Here is a 6,000-nt window from a genome sequence, read left to right as displayed (position 1 = left end):
TCTTTGTCTAGGAGAAGTATTGATGACCAATGTTGGATGTTTTGGGGGAAAAGGTCAGCTGGCATGGGAGACCATGAGTGCCACACTGGGTTTGGGTGGATATGACATGCCCAAATGGTTTAAGCACAACCCTGGAGCCTAAGGGAAGCCAGGATAGGACCATAATGCGACTGGGTTTAGAGACATGGACTGTGTGTGGAGAGGAGGCCAAAACGAACACAGTAACAAAATAATAATAGCAGCCAGTGTGTATTAAGTGCTTACTTCCTGGAAGGTGTTGCACTAAAGGCTTTTCCATAGGCGACCTCATTTACTCCTCACAATGGTCCTTGAGGGAACACTCTATCATTATCATTGTTTGACTAAGAAGGAAACTGAGGCACAGAGAGACGAAGTAACTTGTCTAAGGCCACACAGCCAATAAATGGTGGTCTGGTTTTGAACTCAGGCACACAGACACCAGTTCACCCAACTTAGTGCCCTTAGAAGAAAGAGAAGGCAGCTGAAGAGAAGACCGTCTGACCTTTTTGACCTTTTCTTTTTTTTTTTTTTTTAATCTCCCGGTCTCCAAACAAGCTAACCTCATTCTATTCCATTCCATTGTTTAAAATGCCTCAAACTCACACTATGGTGCTGATGCCTTCAGAAATGGACAAGGTTTACCTTCAATAAGTTTCTCCTGATGCCTAACCTCGAACACCCTGGCTGTATTTTAATAAAGGACGCTGCCTCCCCTCTGTTCTGCTGCCCGGGGAGCTTGGGTCAGCTGCCTGGCTTTATTATCAACTCACATCCCTGAAAGACAGTATATTTACTGGCAGCTGTTGCAATTACTTACAAATGTGAACTTCTTCCCCTATTCCCTCACTTCTGGCGGAAGCTCCTCCTCCACGGTCACTTTTCTCTGGGACCGCTCTGCTTTCTTCATGTCTCTGGCACGTGGAACCCCAGGATAGCTCATAGTCCCCGCGGTCTAGAGGAAGACAAGATTACATTTCCATGAATGTGCTTCCACGCCTGTTTTGCAATTTCAGAGTTGTCCACAGGCCTGAAGAAATATCTTCTACTGAAGCAAATAAAAGACACTGACAGGTGCAAAACTCTGAACCAACAGGATTCAGCCAAGAGGGTCTCTAGGCCTTTCTCTTCATACGATTTTGTCTCCTCTCTTACTGTGTTCCAGATTCATCTCTCTGTGAGTTTTTTAAACTTTTTTGCTTCTGATAATTGTGCCTTTATAAAATAGCCCCTCATGTGCATCCAGCAAATGTGCAAACTGTTTCATAATTAAAGAGAGTTCTGTTCCCTGAAACCTGGCATGTGTGGTTAAAATACAGGATTTGCGCGGTGTTTTAGTGGAATGTGTGCCTAAAGGGCCGGAGCCCCATTCAGGACCAACAGCTGAATCGAGGCTCAGAGCAGCCAAGCATTATGTGTGAAGACCTACATGGCCACTATCAACTTATTGTATTTAATTTTGACTAAGAAAAATCCATTCCTCTCAGTGACGCAGCAGGATTCTTTGGAAAGACAGAAAAGGGCCATTTGGGGGAAAACAAAATGCTAAATCTAGAAATATTCTGGATTCCTAATTGTTGGTTTTCTCCCCCAAGTCATCTGAGAGACATTTCTTGTTCCATAGCAGGTGTCTGGCCATGAATATCATAACTTAATTATCATGGCTATTTACAAGTATGACTAGCCTATAGAATGTTCATCATACCAACAATTACTATGAAAAGGAATGAACTGCACAATCGTGGGACTTTATGCTTCACAAGATAATTTCCTTTGGTTAATTTTTAGACTTTCCCAATGACCCTGAAGCAGGCAGGGTAGGTTTTAGCATTCCCATTTTATAGGTAAGGACGTTGAAGCACGCAGACAGATGAAGTGTTTCCAAAAAATATACTCTCGTTGGAGGGTAAAGTCTCCCAGGCCACATTTGCTTGTAGATTGCCAGGAGAATGAATACAAGCTCAAGAGTTACGATTTATCTCCAGAGTTGAAGTACTCAACTATCTATACCCGGAGAGTAGCTATGTAGTCGAGTGAACGCTCTCAACACCCAGCTGTTCCCTATCTTGTAGATGAAATCAGCTGAGAAAAGTGCCCTCACATTTGCTACCTGAAGAGTCCAAATTTGGTATGTGTAGCTGTCTGATAAATTTCAATTTTGAGGCTAAAAAGTCCTCAAATTTTCAGAACGTTTTTGCCTCATTTAGGTAATGCAGTAAAATGGTTTTAGTGTATTCTTTTTGTTGATAAGTGTGGGTGATCCATTTCCTTTGTGAGTGTCAAGTCACATTTACATTTGGGTTGCACCTTAGTTTGTCAAGGCATATTCACTTAGAATAGTTTATACTGTCATAGACTCTGTTGGGGTTCCTAGGTTGGGAATCCCGGTGAATTCCAACTTGGACTCATAATAATATTCCCAATAATTGAAAACCAAGGTACAATTAGTAAGAAGTACTTATGGTATGCCCACCACATGGCAGGCACCACCCTAAGTGCTAGGGGTACAATGATAAGAAAAAGCAGGGGCACCTGGGTGGCTCAGTTAAGCATCCGACTTCAGCTCAGGTCATTATCTCATGGCTCATGAGCTTGAGCCCCGCATGGAGCTCTCTGCTCTCAGCACCGTACGCAATTTGGCTCCTCTGTCCCCCTTTCTCTCTGCTCCTCCCCTGCTTGCATGTTCCCTCTCAAAAATAAATAAACATTAAAAAATTAAATTGAATTTTAAAAAAGTCAGGTTTTTAAAAACATGCCAGGTTGTTTTTGTTTTTTTGAATGAAATGGAGAAGAACACGATACTCTGGGAGCCTAGAATATGGTTTGTCAACAAGACCCACCACAGCTTTCCTGGAAGTAAAATGATCTGAGGAGACAGGAGGTAAGTGAATGGAAAGGAGAAAGATCAATGTTCCAGGCAAAGGGCAGAGGATGTGAAAAGGTCCTGGGGTGGGAGGAAGCTCAACATGGTGACTGGAGGTCAAGCCATGCGATTAGATGGCAGAGCCTGGCAGACTGCAATTCAATGTGAATATTAAGAAGTTGCTCCTACGTGAACGTTTTAAATTTTAATTTTGTTTTTTAAAATTTATTTTTGAGAGAGACAGAGAGAGACAGAGTGTGTGTGTGTGAGCAGGGGAGGGGCAGAGAGAAAGGGAGAGAGAGAATCCCAAGCAGGCTATGCATTGTCAGCACAGACCCTGAGGTGGGGCGCAAACTCATGAACCATGAGATTGTGACCTGACCAAAACCAAGAACTTGACCCTTAACTGAGCTACTCAGGCGCCCCTGTTTTAAATTCTAATTTTTTTAAATGTTTGTTCATTTATTTTTAATTTTTTTAAAGTGTTTTATTTACTTTTGAGAGAGAGAGACAGACAGACAGATTATGAGCGGGGAGGGCAGAGAGAGAGGGAGACACAGAATCCAAAGCAGGCTCCAGGCTTTGAGCTGTCAGCACAGAGCCTGATGTGAGGCTCAAGTTCATGAACTGCAACATCATGACCGGAGCCGAAGTCGGCTGCTCAACCAACTGAGCCACCCAGGAGCCCCTTAAATTTTAATTCTAATAACAATGAGAAGCCGAAAAAGGCTTTCAACATGGGGAGAGGTAGGCACAATTTGAGCTGTACTTTGGGAAGATTATTTCAGATTTGATGTAGAAGACACATTGAAGGAGCCCAAGATGGATGTGATTGAATAGTTAGATGAATATTGTAGAAGTCCACGTGGAAGAGGATGGACTGTGGAGGTGGAAATGGGAGAGCAGATGAATTTGAGATGTTTAGTAGGTAAACTTGATGAGAGTAGAGGACAAATTGAATATGGGGGTGAGAAGGAAGAAGTAAAGGGCAACCCCCACTGAACATTCCAGGCTTGTGCAACTAGGTCCATGGTTGTACCATGGAAAGTACTTTAAGAAGTCTAGGTTTGTGGGATGAACATCATTAGTTTGAGATTTGTTGAGTTTCATATTCTAAGATACCCAACAAAAGGGCCACATTGGGCTCATCAGAGGAGGCGGAAGACAAGGTCTGGGCTGGGGACACAAACTTGTGAGTCATTCTCACGCAGAGCCATAGATGTGGACAAGGAAATATTGCTCAGAGAGACAGATCATAAAGTGAGAAAAGAGGGTTCTAAAAAGAGCCTTGGAGAATTCTGACATTTAATGATCAGGCAGAAGACCCTAAAAGGAGAGAAAGAGTGTACACAAGCTAGGAAGAACGCAGAAGGACTTGGTCTGATGGTAGGTAAACAGATTTTCAAGAATGAGGGAACTGGGGCACCTGGGTGGCTCAGTTGGTTGAGCATCCGACTTCGGCTCAGGTCATGATCTCACGGCTTGTGAGTTCGAGCCCCGTGTCAGGCTCTGTGCTGACAGCTCAGAGACTGGAGCCTGCTTCTGCTTCTGTGTCTCCCTCTCTCTCTGCCCCAACCCACTCTCATTCTGTCTGTCTCTCTCAAAACTAAATATTTTTTAAAAATTAAAAAAAAAGAATGAGGGAACTGAGTCAAGTAGTGCTGGGAGGTTAAATGCTGTAAGAACTAAAAAATACATCCACTACTATGGAGATCATTGGTGACCTTGAGAATGGGAGACAGAAGCCAGAAGTGCAATGGATTGAAGACAGAGTGGCAGATGAGGATATGCAGACCATAAAATGGACAGCAATTTCAGTGTTTGGTTTCAAAGCACAATTAATGTCTAAGGCACATGCAATCAAAGAATGTAATGTGGGGTGCCTGGGTGGCTCAGTCAGTTAAGCATCTGACTTTGGCTCAGGTCATGATCTTGCTGGGTTTGTGAGGTCGAGCCCCGCATTGGGCTCTGTGCTGACAGCTCAGAGCCTGGAGCCTCCTTCAGATTCTGTGTCTCCTCCTCTCTCTGCCCCTCCCATGCTCTTTCTGTCTCAATAATAAATGTTAAAAAAAAAAGAATGTAACACAAATAATGAAAACCTGTTTTTAGTTTGAATTTGAAAATATGCAATGAGCAAAGCAAACTTTGTTTTCTAGCTTTCCTCCCCTTTTTCTTCTGCTACCTTCTTCAGACATCCAAACTGCTCTCAATCCAGTGTGACTTTCCAGGCTGACCCCATGTCCTCTGGCCAGTTGACTCCCTGCCTCCACCCACTCGTTAGCCCCCCAAAAGTGTTTGGTAAACTAATTCTCACTGGGCTGAAAATGAATGGTAGCTGCTGTGTGTGTTAACCCTCTGGGTTTGCTTTTTCACCAGGGACAATTCCCTAACAAGTCTGAAAGACTGGGGATATAGTTTAGGAAAGGCAAGTGTGAAGGGACTGCAGTGAGGAGATAATATTATGGAGTGAAAACAGCACTAACTTACTAGATCATCTCAAAGAAGTTGTGTCGTCTCCCTGGGAGCCCCATTTTTCATTTGTCAACTCTGGGGTTGAATTATACCTCCAGGCTGCAGATTATACCTTCCAGCCCCTTAGCAAACCCAGAACCAGTCAATGGCATGGCTCCTTGGGCATGGGAAGAAAGGAGAGAAGGAATGCTGAGAGAGAAACAGGCATTCCTCCTGCCTCCAGGAAAATGGTTTAAAGTTAGGTTGAACTAGAATTGAATCAATTGAGGTGTGTAAATCACATCGTATTTTAAGCGCTCAGAAAAGTTTAATGTTTTTATTTGTTTTTGTGAGAGAGAGAGAGAGAGAGAGAGAGAACAAGTGGGGGAGGGGAAGAGAGAGAGGGAGACCTAGAATCCGAAGCAGGCTCCAGGCTCTGAGCGGTCAGCACAGAGCCCGACCCGGGGCTTGAACCCACGAACCATGAGAACAAACCTGAGCTGAAGCCAGACGCCTACCAACTGAGCCACCCAGGTGTCCAGAAAAGTCATCTAAAAAGAGAACACCTGAAGGCAAGCTTCAGTAAAGTGAAGAGTCCTTTTGTAGAAGGCATAAATGCCCCTGGATTTATCCCTTTTTAATCACCTAGACGTTCATCTATCAGGATT

General features: G+C 43.7%; 1 long non-coding RNA gene across 1 annotated transcript in view; it reads right to left on the bottom strand.

Moving 5' to 3' along the window:
* Positions 1-562: 562 nt before the first annotated feature.
* Positions 563-6,000, bottom strand: part of LOC125928496 (uncharacterized) — a 50,482-nt gene continuing 45,044 nt past the window's right edge. Inside the window, exon 3 of the long non-coding RNA XR_007459683.1 lies at positions 563-973. This is a non-coding gene — a long non-coding RNA (uncharacterized LOC125928496). The remainder of the gene's footprint in view (positions 974-6,000) is intronic.

This window comes from Panthera uncia, chromosome E3 (genome assembly GCF_023721935.1).
Source record: "Panthera uncia isolate 11264 chromosome E3, Puncia_PCG_1.0, whole genome shotgun sequence".
Classification (NCBI taxonomy): Eukaryota; Metazoa; Chordata; class Mammalia; order Carnivora; family Felidae; genus Panthera; species Panthera uncia.
Note: the sequence above shows the minus strand (reverse complement) of the source record. Positions and strands in the feature narration are given on the sequence as shown.